A 15,698-nucleotide genomic window follows, 5' to 3' on the forward strand; every position below is an offset into this window, starting at 1 on the left:
AGTACTTTTAGGTTACAGGTTAAAATTATCTTATCCATACCAATGATTCTTAGAGAGATAAAATTTATAATAGTAATAAAAGTGAAAAGGAATTCCTAGATCTGTTGTTTTACCATTTAGAATGGCAAATAATATCACATCACTGTTGTAACTCTTAAATAAGTCAAGGGTAACTGATTGTCTTTATCATGTTCCCACAAACTAGTGGATCCTGAAGGATAATAGTAGACCACCAGAAATTCTAAGTAGCAGATATGAAGCATGAAAGAGAAAGTGAGGAAATGAGAGAAAGTATAAGAGAGAGAGAAATATCATAATACTGAAAGTACATAACAGATAAATAAGAGCTGCATGAGAATATTCATATGGCTATCTTTAGATACTACATGTACATTTAAAAGTAATTGTTGTATAATAACCAATCAACATAAAATATAAAGAGTTTCATGGAGGTCAGAGAAAGATGGTAGAGGAGAACCTGGAGGCTAAACAAACTCTCACATACAAAGCAGCTTTAGTGTTCCAGTGAACAGTACTAGCCTAGATAATCACACCAAGTGTGCCATCACTGTACACATTGTTTGGCTAGAGAGGGAAGATCCAGGCAAGAAAACAGATCTGAGCACTTGACAGTAGTTGCGGTTGTGGCAGCAGCTACGGCACCCATAGCCACCATATCTACAACAGAGAGTCCAGGACAAAAGCGCAATATGCAGTGGGTGAGAGGATTCTACTGAACACCAACAAGAACTGACAAGTAGCAGATAAATTCATCCTGCAGATCATAGACCAGTGATACCCAGGAAAAAAAGACTCCTGTCTGAGTAGAATCCTGACATCCTCACTCCTTCTCATGGAGCAGAGGAGGGAAGACTGCCCCTCCCCCGCACCAGACATCATCTTTGATACTGAGAATGGCCAGGCTGAGCAACTAGCTACAACTCAGGCCTTGGAAGAAAGAAAAGAGTCATTTAGCAGGTCACAGGAATCAAACCTGACCTTCCAGGCTCAGATGCACTGAGGAGAAACTCACCTAGCGCAAGCAGAGAGAGTTCTGCCCCCCCCCCAGAGGAGTGACTATCTTCACTGGGTTAACAGAACCAGAGGATGCCCCTACCTACAGCAGCCTAGACAATCAATTGAAATTCAGTAAACATACTCCTTGAGAATGGATCTAGGCTGGGTTCTGGGAGTGTCTCAGGAGCTAGCCCCTCAGGGAAAAGATAATGTTTGCTTGAAATGCCCCAACCCTAAACAGAACTTAGCCTCATCATAGCATCTCCAAACTAGAGAAAACCACCATCTTTCTCTTTCGTGATACTCAAAGCAGATCTCCCTCCCACTGAACTAGCCTGAAGGAGGATCACAAAATCCTAGATAAAGCAGAGCATTTTATTGACTGCTTAAACAAACTGATGTAAGAAATCAATCAAGCCACAGGAAAACCAAACACCACAAGCAGACCAGACACTCCACGAAGAGACTGGTTACAGACAAAGGGGAGACACAGGATCTTCTCATTCCTCACCCCTCGCCCCCCAAAAAATTAAAGAACTCTTTTTGGTACCATTTTTTAAAATTTTTTAATTGTTTTCTATTAATCATTTTTTTCTTCTTCTCCTAATCTTTATTTTAGGTGTGTGTGTGTGTATGTGTGTGTGTGTGTGTGTGTGTGTGTGTGTGTGTGTGTGTGTGTGTTGTGTGTGTATGCTTTTTGAAAAAATCGCTATTGACCTTTGGTCCTTTTTAAATTTTTGTATTTTTTTGTCTTTCTTTTTTTTGCGTGACTTAATTGCTGTTTTGCCTCATCCCCAGATAAATACCCATCATCGTTTATTAGAACTTATCCCTTATTGTGTATATAATTAATCCAGAAATGTATTACTTAATTCACAAACTTTTAGGCTTAATTTTTTTTGGTCTTTTTATTCCCCCAGGGCTGAGCACCGAACCCAGGGCCTTGCACACGCTGGGCAGGTGCCCTTCCTCTGGGCTAAACCCCCAGAAACAGGCTTAACATTTTAATAGAAGTATTATATCTTTATAACATATAATTTTCAAGTAAATACTTTTAAGAATTTTTATTTTTTAGTTTTTCATATCTCCTTTCTATCATCCCACTCTTGTCATCCTATCCTTTTCTTCTCTCAATATCACTTTTTAAAGTCACATAATTTTAAGTGTTTCACTTTTTAAATTTAAATTTTTCTTTTTCCATTTTTGATTTTCTTCTTTTTAATTTCTCTCCTGTCATTCTGTCCAAGCCCTTTCCCTCTCTGAGATTAGGACTTGGTTAAATTTACTTTAACCTCTCCACATATTTCTAATCCTATTTTACCCCACATTTCTCCCTAAACATAATTTTTTCTGATTTGAAAAATTCGTCTTTGCTGTTCTTAGCCCATTAATGCATAGTTGTTTGATGTTGAATAGATTGTATCTGTTGAACTAGGTTGAATCTACAGCCATTTTGACTGTGCAACTACAGGACTTTGGTTGATGCTTGCCTTAAAATAGTGTTTTAGAAAAAAATTGGTGTCACTTTCATATCAAGTGTGCAGAACAAGCCGGAAAACAGGAGAAAAATGGCAAGTGTGGGTATATCAACTCTCATTCATGATAATCCAGTGACAGAACAGTTAATGAATAATCTAGACAGACGTCCCACAAAGAACTAAAAACATTACTGGTAAACGTGGTGAATGAAAAGACTGAAAGCTTGCAAAGGACTCAGTTTGAACGTGATAGGGAGAGAGAGGAAGCAAACCAAACAACAGGAATCTCGTGACTGTGAGGAAACTACTCAAAGATTGATACAGTAATTGCGTGAACAGGTTGAGAACAAAGAGAAATAAAGGAATTACGTGAGGAGGCTGAGAACAGTCAAAGAGAAAGAAAGGAATTGTGTGAGCAGGAAGAGAACAGACGAAGAGAGACACAGGAATTGCGTGAGCAGGCTGAGAGAAGTCAAAGAGAACTACAGGAATTGCATGAACGTGAGGAAGCTAATCAAAGAGTAGCAAAGGAATTGTAACAGTAGTATGAGAATAGACAAAGATCAATAGAGGCATTCATGTAATCCAAAAACAGATATCTGAAGGAATTCAGAGAGACCACAAAGGGAATGCTGAATGGAGCCCGACAGCAGGAATGGGAATCCAAGTAAACCATAACCAATCAACTAAGTGATTTGAGAACACCAAATTAAGGAAGTAAACAAGTTCACACAAGATCTAAAACAAAGCTCCAACAAAGAATCTGAAGCCTACAAAGCTGACCAATTAAAAGGAAAAGAAATAAAAAACCAAGTAGAAAGATTAACAGTACGTTAGATAAAAGGGGGAAGATGGAGGAGGAGAAGGTGGAATCTGAACAAGCTCTTGCATAGAAAGCAGTTTTAGAGTTCCAGTGAACAGTCCTAAGCCAGAGAATCACACCAAGTGTGCCATCACACATCACAGGACAGAGAGTTAGACAAGAGAGGGAAAGCCAAGGAAACACATCAGCTGCCGCTGCGGCGGCAGGGTCGCGGCGGCGACCACCGCCGCGGGGTCATACCTGAGACACAGAGAGTCCGGGACGAAGGAGCCAGACGCAGCGGACGAGCAGATTCTACTCAACACCAACAAGAACCGACAAGGAGCGGACATCTTCATCGTGCTGTTTGCAGACCAGCGACAACCCAGGATCCAAGACTTGGCGTGAGTACAAGCCCGACGTCCTCACTTCTTCTCAGGGAGCAGAGGAGGGAAGGCCACCCCTCCCCCCCCAGTACCGGTAATCTCCATCTTGGATACCGACAAAGCTCCGAGGAGCTGCTAGCTCCAGCTCAGGCCTTGGAATAAAACGAGACATTTAGCAGGTCACAAGAACTTAACGGCGAAGTGACTTGCCAGACTCAGCTCCATCCAGGGAAAAGTCACCCAGCTCAGGCGCCAGCCATTGGAGTGCCTTGCCTCACAGGGTAACCACAGCCAGAGGCTGCCCCTCCCTCTAGCTGCCACCACAATCAATTGAAAAACAGAAACCCTGAGAATGGCTCCAGGCTGGGCGCTGTGAGCTTTATCACAAAATGGCCCCAGGGAAAAGCTACTGTTTGCTGAAAGGCCTCAACTCTACCCAGAACCTAGCCTCATCACCACATCCCCCTCTTTTGTGATTCTCAAATCAGATCACCCTGTCAGAAAACTAACCCGGGAAGGGGATCTCAAAATCTTGGGTAAAGCAGAGCATTTTTCTGCCTGTTCCAACTGACTTAAGAAACCAATCAAGCCACAGGACCTCAAGCTGACCAGAGACTCCAACAAGAGACTGGTTACAGACAAAAGGAGATACAGGATTCTTCCCACTCCTCCCCTCCCAAAAAAAAAACAAAAGACTTGTTTTTCTGTTTTTCTTTTTTTTTTTCTTCTTCTTCTTTTCTTTTTTTTTTGCTTGTTTTTTGTTTTTTGTTACCTTATATATATATATGTATATATATATATATATTTTTTTTTTTCCCTTCTAAAACTTTTATTAATCTTTAATTTTTGCCTCTTCTGAAAAAATAATTGTTTTCCAGTAACTTTTTTTTTCTCATCTTATAATTTTTATTTTAGGAATATGTGAATGAGCGTTTTCCTTTCTTTTCTGGTCTTCTTTCTCTTTTTCTTTCTTTCTTAATTATCTTTTTGTTTTTTGTCTAGCTCTACTGAACTACTGATCTTTTCTTCTCCCTTTCCCATCCTTAAAGTTTTTCACATCTCCTCTATGTCCCTCCCCTTCTCTGAACATATTCACATTCCTTTCTAAATAAACGGTCTTTTCACCTCTATAATAACATTAATTTTTACGTTTCTATTTTTTTCTGGTCTCTCTTCATTCCCCTTTCCGTCTCTTCTTTTTTCTCTCTCTGTCTACTTGCATCCTACCCAACCCATTTCCTGCATTGTGATTAGGACATAGTTAACTCTCCCTGTGCCTCCCCAAACCAATCTATTCCTATTTTTTACCCACATCTCTCCCTAATCCTAATAATTTCTGGTTTTCCAAATTCTTTTTTGTGGTTCGAAGTCCTTTAACATATAGTTGTTTGAGGTTGAATAGATGTATCTGTTGAACTAGATTGTATCTGTAGACTATTGACTGTACAAACACAAACTTTGGTTGATAGTTGCCTTAAGATAGTGTTCTAGCACAGAACTGTTGCAATCTTCATCTCAAATGGGCCGAGTAAGCCGGAAAAACACAAGAAAAATGGCAAATTCGGGTATCTAAATTCCCAATCTTGATAATCAGGGATTAGAACAGATAAAGAATAATCCAGAGGAGAGTTCCCAAATAGCTCTACAAACACTAATAGCAAACATGATAAATGAGAAGTTTGACAATGTACAAAGGACTCTGTATGAGCGTGATAGGGAGAGAGGAGGCATCCCAGAAGTTTATACAGGAATATCATAAGCATGAGGAAGCCACTCAAAAACTGATACATGATTTGCGTGAACAACTTGAGAATACTCAAAGAGAAAGGGAGGAATGGCGTGAGCAGGCAGAGAACACTCAAAGAGAACTGCATTAATCCCACGAACGGGAAGAAAGAGAACTGCAGGAATCCCACAGACGGGAGGAAGCTAATCAAAGAGTAATTCTGGAATTGAGAGACCAGGTAGAGAATACACAAAGATCACTAAAGGCATTCATGGAATCCATTAACAAAGAGCTGAAGGAAGTCAGGGAGACCACAAAGGGAATGTTGAATGGAACCCAACAGAAGGAATGGCAGTCCAAAGAAACCATAACCAATCAACTAAGTGATTTGAGAACAAACACTGAACACCAAATTAAGGAAGTAAAGAAATTCATATAAGACCTAAAACAGAGCTTCAACAAAGAACTTGAAGCCATCAAGCTGACCAATTAGAAGGAAAAGAGATAAAAAACAAAGTAGAGAGCCTTGACAGCAGGTTAGACCATGAAGAAGATCGAATCTCAGGGATTGAAGACAGCCTAGATATTATAGAGAAAGAACATACAACCATCCAAGACAAGTCAAAGAAATATGAGAGGTCTATCCAACACCTGCAAGACACCATCAGAAGGCCCAATCTAAGGATAATGGGTGTAGAGGAGCACCTAGAAACAGAAGTTAATGGTCTAGGAAATTTGTTTACCAGGATCCTAGCAGAGAACTTCCCAAACATACAAAAAGATAGGCCTATTCATATGCAAGAAGCTTTTAGAACCCCAAATAGACCAGACCAGAATAGGACATCACACCATCACATTATACTCCACACAGGATCAACCCAGACCAAGGAAAAGATCCTTAAAGCTGTCAAGGAGAAAAGGGTAATCACCTATAAAGGGAAACCAATTAGAATTACCTCAGATTTCTCAGCAGAGACAATCAAAGCAAGAAGAGCCTGGAATGACGTATGCCATGCCCTAAAAACAAACAACTATCAACCAAGAATACTGTACCCAGCTAAACTCTCCTTCATAACTGAAGGCCAAATAAAAACCTTCCAGAGCAAAGAAAAATTGAAACAATACATCTCCACCAAACCAGCCCTACAAAAGATTCTTAAAGATGTCCTACACATAGAAAACCAACAAGACCGCAACAAAGGCCAAGAAACTGCACCCAAACTGAGAATCCAAGAACCTTAGGAAGAACCCAGTTTTTGCAGCCCCCAAGAAGGTGGATAACATGGCAGGAACTCCCAAATACCTCTCAGTCCTATCTCTTAACGTTAACGGACTGAACTCTCCAATTAAGCGACATAGACTGTCGAGTTGGATTAAAAAACAAGACCCTTCTATCTGCTGCCTGCAGGAGTCACATCTTGCCCATAAAAACAAACACATTTTCAATGTAAAAGGCTGGAACAAAATCTACCAAGCAAACGTCCCTGATAAACAGGCGGGAGTTGCAATCCTAATATCAGATAAAATAGATTCAAATTAAAATTCGTGAGAAGAGATAAAGAAGGTCGCTACATACTAATTAAAGGATCTCTCCTTCAGGAGGATATTACAATTCTAAATATCTATTCGCCAAACAATGGAACACCCAAATTTATCAAAGAAACACTACTTTCCCTCAAATCTCATATAGATCCAAAGACATTAATTGTTGGGGATTTTAACACACCACTCTCCCCACTAGATATATCAACTCGGCAAAAACTCACCAGAAAAACCGCAGATCTAAACAGCTGCATAGATCAACTAGACTAAACAGACATTTACCGAACATTTCACCCAGCAGCATCAGAATACACGTTCTTCTCAGCAGCACATGGAACATTTTCTAAAATAGACCACATTTTAGGCCACAAAGCAAACTTGTCTAAATTCAGAAACATTGAAGTTATAACTTGCATTCTCTCTGACAACAAGGGAATAAAATTAGAACTCAACACCAAAAGCCACCAAAGAAAGTACGGTATCACATGAAGGCTGAACAACCCACTGCTAAATCATGAGTGGGTCATGGAAGAGATTAGAAAGGAAATTCAAATGTTCATGCTATTCAACAAAAATGAACACACAAATTACCAGCTCCTCTGTGACACAGCAAAGGCAGTACTCAGAGGCAAGTTTATAGCCCTGAGATCCTGCATCAACAAATTGGAGAGATCTGAAACTAACAATTTAAGGACACATCTAAACCTCCTTGAAAAAGAGCAGCTAGATAAACCCCAATCCAGTAGACAGAAAGAAATAATCAAAATTAAAATAGAATTAAATGAATTAGAATCCCAAAAAAACTATAGAAAGAATCAACAAAACAAAGAGTTGGTTATTCGAAAAAATTAACAAAATTGACAGACCCTTAGCAAACCTTATCAGAAAAAGGAGAGAACACACCCAAATTAATAAACTCAGAGATGAGAATGGAAACATCACCACGGAAACAACCAAGATTCAGAACATTATAAGGGAATACTTCTCAAAACTTTATGCTAATAAGTTTGAGAACTTGACAGAAATGGACCTTTTCCTAGTAAATATTGACATGCCAAAACTAAACCAAGATGAGTTAAACCAGCTTAACAGGCCCATATCAAGCATTGAAATAGAAACAGCAATAAGAGACCTCCCAGCTAAGAAAAGTCCAGGACCAGATGGTTTTACAGCGGAATTCTACAAGGCCTTCAAAGCAGAGCTCACACCAATACTCCTCCAACTCTTCAATGAAATTGAAAGAGAAAGCTCACTACCGAACACATTCTATGAAGCCATCATAACCCTCATCCCAAAACCAGGCAGGGACTCATCAAAGAAAGAGAACTATAGGCCCATTTCTTTGATGAACATTGATACAAAACTTCTCAACAAAATTTTGGCCAATCAACTTCAACAATTCATCCAGAAAATCATACACCATGATCAAACAGGATTCATTTCAGGGATGCAAAGCTGGTTCAATATACACAAATCAAATAATATTATTCATCACATCAATAGGAGCAAGAATAAGAACCACATGGTTATCTCAATAGATGCAGAAAAAGCATTTGACAAGATCCAACACCCCTTTATGATGAAGGTTCTGGAAAAATTAGGAATCCATGGATCATTCCTCAATACAATAAAGGCTGTATATGACAAACCTACAGCCAGCATTATACTCAATGGTGAAAAACTAAAGCCATTTCCTCTTAACTCAGGAACAAGACAAGGATGCCCACTCTCTCCACTTCTCTTCAATCTAGTATTAGAATGCCTAGCTACAGCAATAAGACAAGATGCAGACATAAAGCGGATCCAAATAGGGAAAGAAGAAATAAAACACTCCCTCTTTGCAGATGACATGATCTTGTATTTAAAGAATCCCATAGACTCCACTCCCAAATTACTCAAGCTGATTCAAAACTTTGGCAAAGTAGCAGGTTATAAAATTAACCCCCCAAAATCAATGGCTTTTCTATATGCCAACAATGAGAAAAGTGTGGCTGAAATTAGGAAAGCAACTCCATTTGTAATAGCCCCACAAAAAATAAAATACCTAGGAATTAACTTAACCAAAGAAGTAAAGGACCTATATGATGAAAATTTCAAATCTTGAAAAAGGAAATCAACACAGAACTTAAAAAATGGCAAAACCTCCTATGCTCCTGGATTGGCAAGATTAACATCGTGAAAATGGCAATACTTCCCAAGACTGTCTACAAATTCAACGCGATACCTATCAAAATTCCACACTCCTTCTTCAAGGAAATAGAAGAGTCAATCCAAAAATTCATATGGAACAATAAAAGACCCCAAATAGCAAAAACGCTCCTCAATGGAAAGTACACTGCTGGAGGAATATCAATACCAAATTTCAAACTCTACTATAAAGCCATAGTAATCAAAACAGCTTGGTATTGGCATAAGAACAGACCTCAGGACCAATGGAATAGAATTGAAAACCCAGAAATGAACCTACAGACCTATAGCCATCTAATCTTCGATAAGGAAGCTAAAACAATAGAATGGAAGAAAGACAGCCTCTTCAGTAAATGGTGCTGGCAAAATTGGTTAACTACATGTAGAAAACTAAAGCTAGATCCTTATATATCACCCTGCACCAGAATCAACTCCAAATGGATCAAAGACCTTGAACTCAAAGCAGACACTCTGAAAACATTACAGGATGGAATAGGAGAAACCCTAGGTCTCCTTGGCTCAGGCCGAAATTTTCTGAATAGAGACCTGGAAGCACAACAAATCAAAGAAAGGTTGGACACATGGGATTGCATAAGGTTGCAGAGCTTCTGCATGGCAAATGACATAGCTAGCAAGATCAATAGAAAGCCCACGGATTGGGAGAAGATCTTTACTAGCCATACAACGGACAAGGGTCTCATATCTAAAATATACTTGGAACTCAAAAAATTGAACCACCCAACAACAAATCCTCAAAGAAACAACTGCCCAATAAATAAGTGGGCTAAAGACTTAAAGAGAAGCTTCTCTGAAGAAGAAAGAAGGATGGCCAATAGACACATGAAGAAATGTTCAGCATCCCTAGCCATAAAAGAAATGTAAATCAAAACAACATTGAGATATCACCTCACTCCAGTTAGAACAGCAAAAATCAAGAACTCTAACAACAACAGATGCTGGAGGGGATGTGGACAGAAAGGAACCTTACTTCATTGTTGGTGGGAATGTAAATTTGTTCAACCACTTTGGAAAGCAGTATGGAGGTTCCTCAGAAGACTTCACATAGATCTCCCCTATGATCCAGCAATCCCACTTTTGGGCATTTACCCAAATGTTTACAAACAAGACCACACTAAAGCTACCAGCACAACTTTGTTTTTTGCAGCATTATTTACCATAGCTAAGATATGGAACCAACCCAGATGCCCCTCAGTAGATGAATGGATCAAGAAAATGTGGTATATATACACAATGGAATTCTATGCCTCCATCAGAAAGAATGACATTTCCCCATTTGTTAGGAAATGGAAAGGTTTGGAAAAAATTATATTAAGTGAAGTAAGCCAGGCCCAAAGAAGCATAGGTCCCATGGTTTCCCTTATTTGCAATATGTAGTATAGGTATGAGTCAAGCGGAAAAGGTCAAATAATGTGATGTTAGGAAAATGAACCCTTAAATATGTATTTTAATGTTTTCGTTTCTTTCATGCATGTGTTTCTAACGCATTTATAAGATTATTTCTTTGTTGCTTTGTATGTCCCTCCCCCACAGTGTAACCCCCGCTTTCACTATATTTGATGTCAGTATAACATGTGGAGGAGATGGGGACAAACAAGTCGTTTAAGGATTCAGGTGGACCTGTTGCAACCATGAGAAGTACAAAATGTCATGTCAAAACCAACTTTACAATGTCTGTGGGGGGGGAGGGGGGTATAATTGGGTGGGGGAAGGGGGGAGGCTGGGAAGGGAGGTGAAGGGTAAACAAAGGAGGAGGCTGCAATGCTTGGTAAGAAATGTATGCATTATCCTGCCCATGTAATTGTAGCCCATCTATACAGTATGTTCTCAAATAAAATAAAATTAAATTAAAAAAAAAGAATGTAGAGAATGGTGGGGTGGGGAAGTGGGGAGAAGGAGAAGGATTGAGATTGGGGGGGAGAGGGTAGGCGGGGAAGGGATGTGAAGGGTAAATCAAAGGAGGAGGCTGCAATGCTTGGTAAGTAATGTACGCATTATCCTGCCCATGTAATTGTAACCCCTCTGTACAGTATGTTCACAAATAAAATAATATAAAATTTTAAAAAAAATAAAAAAATAAAAAAAGAATGTAGAGAATCAAAAAAAAACAGTATGTTATTTAATGCAGTAGATCGAATCTCAGGGATTGAAGAGAGCCTAGGTATTAAAAAGAACATACAACTATCCAAGACAAATCGAAGAAACATGATAGATCTATTCAACATTTGGAATAGACAATCAGTAGGCCTACTCTGAGGACAATTGGTGTAGAGGAACAGCTAGAGACAGAAGTTAATTGTCTAGGAAATTTGTTTATCAGGATCCAAGCAGAGAACTTTCCAAACATACAAAAAGATAGGCCTATTCAGATACAAGATGCTTGTAGAACCCCAAATAGACCACACCAGAACAACCCTTCCCATTGTCACATTATAATCCACTCAGGATCAATTAAGACCAAGAATAAGTTCCTAAAAGATGTCAAGGAGAAAAGATCAATCACCTATAAAGGAAAACCAATTAGAATCATCTCATATTTTTCAGCAGAGATAATTAAAGCAAGAAGAGCCTGGAAGGCTGTATGTCATGCCCTGAAGACCAACAATTTTCAACCAAGAATACTGTACCCAGCTAAATTCTCCTTCATAACCGAAGGTCAAATAAAAACCTTCCATAGCAAAGAAAAACTGAAAAATATATCTCTACCAAACCAGCCCTACAAAAAATACTTAAAGATGACCTACACATAGAAAACCAACAAGACCACAATAATGGCTAAGAAACCACACCCAAACTGAGAATCCAAAACCATAGGAAGAACCAAGTTTCCACAGCCCCCACAGAGGTGGATAGCATGGCAGGAGCTACCAAACACCTCTCAGTCCTAGCTCTCAACATTAATGGACTTAAAGCTCCAATTTAGCGAAACAATCTGTCTAGTTGGATTAAAAAGCAAGATAATTCTATCTCTTGCCTTTAGGAGTCACACCTTGCCCATAAAAACAAACACATTTTGGTAATGAAAGGCTAGAATAAAATCTACCAAGCAAACAGCTGCCATAAACAGGAAGGAGTTGCAATAATAATATCAGATAAAATATGCTTCAAATTAAAATTCGTGTAAAGAGTTAAAGAAGGTGGCTACATACGACTTATGGGTTCTCTACTTCAGGAGGATATTACAATCTTAAATATGGAATCGCCAAACAATGGAGCACCCAAATTTATCCAAGAAACACTATTTTCCCTCAGATCTCACATAGATCCAAAGACATTAATTGTTGAGAATTTTAACACACCGCTATCCCCACTATATAGATCAAATCGGCAAAAAATCAACAGAGAAACCACAGATCTAAACAACTGCATAGATCAACTAGATTTAACAGACATCAGAATACAGGTTTTACTCTGCAGCACATGGAACATTTTCCAAAAGAAATCACATTTTAGGTCACAAAACAAACTTGTCCAAATTCAGAAACACTGAAGTTACACCTTACATTTTGTCAGACCACAAGGGAATAAAATTAGAACTCAACACCAAAAGCCACCAAAAAAGTCTTGTAACAAATAGAGGTTGAACAACACACTGTTGAATAAACAGGGGGTCATGGAAGAGATTAGAAAGGAAATTCAAATGTCCATGATATTCAACAAAAATGAACACACAAATTACCAGCTCCTCTGGGACACAGCAAAGGCAGTACTCAGAGGCAAGTTTATAGCTCTGAGTTCCTACACCAACAAATTAGAGATATCTGAAACCAACCATTTAATGAGACATCTGAACCACCTTGACAAAGAGCAGCAAGATAAACTCCAATTCAATAGATAGAAAGAAATAATTAACATTAAATCAGAGTTAAAAGAATTAGAATAAACAAAAAACAGAAAGAATCAACAAAACAAAGAGTTGGTTCTTTGAAAAAATTAACAAAATTGACAGACCCTTAGCAAATCTTATCAGAAAATGAAGGAACACACCCAAATAAATAAAGTCAGAGATGAGAATGGAAACATCACCACGGAAACAACCAAGATTCTGAACATTTTAAGGGAATATTTTCAAACCTTTATGCTAATAAGTTTGAAACTTGGCAGAAATTGAACTTTTGCTAGCAATTATCAACATGCAAATACTAAAACAAGATGGGTTAAAACATCTTAAGGGGCCCATATCAAGCGTTGAAATAGACACAACAATAAGAGACCTCCCATCTAAGAAAATCCCAGGACCAGATGGATTTTACAGCAGAATTGTACAAGACCTTCAAAACAGAGCTCACACCAATACTCCTCTAATTCTTCAATGAAATTGCAAGAGAAAGTTCACTACCAAACTCATTCCATGAAGCCATCATAACCTTCATCCCAATACCAAGCAAGGAATCATGAAAGAAAGAGAACTATAGACCCATTTCTTTGATGAACATTGATACAAAATTTTCAACAAAATTTTGGCCAATCGAATTCAACACTTCATCCAAAAAATCATGCACCACTATCATACAGGATTCATTTCAGGGATGCAAACCTGGTTCAATGTACACAAATCAATTAATATAATTTATCATATCAACAAGAGCAAGGATTAAAACCACATGGTTATCTCAACAGCTGCAGAAAAAGCATTGGACCCGATCCAAAACCCCTTTATGATAAGGGTTTTGGAAAAATTAGGTATCTATGGAACATTCCTCAATACAATAAAAGCTGTATATGGAAAACCTACAGCCAGCATTATAATTAATGGTGAAAAACTACAGCCATTTCCTCTTAACACAGAAATGAGACAAGGATGTCCACTCTCAACTTCTCTTCAATTTAGTATTAGAATACCTAGCTACAGAAATAAGACAATATGCCAACATAAAAGGGATGCAAATAGGGAAAGAAGAAGTAAAATACTCCCTCTTTGCAGATGACATAATCTTGTACTTAAGGAATCCCACGGACTCCACTCCCAAATTACTCAAGCTATTTCAAAACGTGGGCAAAATAGAAGGGTATAAAATTAACCCTCAAAAATCAATGGCTTTTCTATATGCCAACAATTAGAAAAGCGTGGCTCAAATCAAGAAAGGTTTTCCATTTGTAATAGCCCCACAAAAATAAAATACCTAGGAATTAACTTAACCAAAGAAGTAAAGGACTTCTATGATGAAAACTTTAAAAAATCTGAAAAAGGAAATCAAAATAGAACTTAGAAAGTGGCAAAACCTCCCATGCTCCTCGATAGGAAGGATGAACATTGTGAAATGGCAATATTTCCCAAGACTATCTACAAGTTCAATGCCATACCTATCAATATTCCTACCGCCTTCTTCAAGGAAATAGAAGAGGCAATCCAAAAATTCATATGGAACAACAAAAGACCCCCAATTGCAAAAAGCGATCCTTAACAGAAAGAACGGTGTTGGAGGAATATCAATACCAAATTTCAAACTCTACTACAAAGCCATAGTAATTTAAACACTTTTGTACTGGCACAAGAAAAGACCTCAGGAACAATGGACTAGAATTGAAAACCCAGAAATGAACCTACAGACCCATAATCATCTAATATTCGATAAAGGTCTAAAAAGATAAAATTGAGGAAAGACAGGCTGATCAGAAAATGGTACTAGCAAAATTGGTTAATCACTTGTTGAAAATTAAGGCTAGATCCTTATATATCACGCTGTACCAGAATCAACTCCAAATGAATCAAAGACCTCGGAGTCAAAGCAAATATTCTTTAAACATTACCTAGAAAGCCTATGTCTCCTTGACAAAGGCTGAAATTTTCTGAAAAGAAACCCAGAAGCAAAACAAATGAAAGAAAGTTTGGACAAATGGGATTGCATGCAATTGCAGAGTTTCTGCATGGCAAAGGACATAGCTAGCAAGATCACTAGAAAGCCCACGGAATCGGAGATGATCTTCACTAGCCATACAACCGACAAGGGTTTCATATCTAAAACAGACCTGGAAATAAAAAAAATAAATCCCCAACACAAATACTCAAAGAAAATACTGCCCAATAAATAAGTGGGCTAAAGACATAAAGAGAAACTTCTCTGAAGAGGAAAGGAGGATGACCAATAAACGCATGCAGAAATGCTCAACGTCCCTAGCCATAAAAGAAATGCAAATCAATCAACATTAATATATCACCTCACCCAAGTTAGAATGGCTATAATCAAGAACTCTAATAACAACAGATGCTGGAGGGGATGTGGACAAAAGGGAACCTTAATGCATGGTTAGTGGGAGTGTATTCTTGTTCAACCCCTTTGGAAAGTAGTATGGAGGTTCCTCCAAAGACTCCACATAGAGCTTCCCTATGATCGAGCAATCCCACTTTTGGGCATTTACCCAAATGATCACAAACTAGACCATAAAAAAGCTACCAGCACAAATATATTTATTGCAGCTTTACCATAGCTATATGGAGCCAACCCAGATGCCCCTCAGTAGATGAATGGATCAAGAAAATGTGGTATATATATATACAATGGAATTCTATGTCTCTATCTGAAAGAATGATATTGCCCCAT

The sequence above is a fragment of the Dipodomys merriami genome, unplaced genomic scaffold (assembly GCF_024711535.1).
Source record: "Dipodomys merriami isolate MVZ:Mamm:240054 unplaced genomic scaffold, mDipMer1.0.p SCAF_46, whole genome shotgun sequence".
NCBI classification, from domain to species: Eukaryota; Metazoa; Chordata; class Mammalia; order Rodentia; family Heteromyidae; genus Dipodomys; species Dipodomys merriami.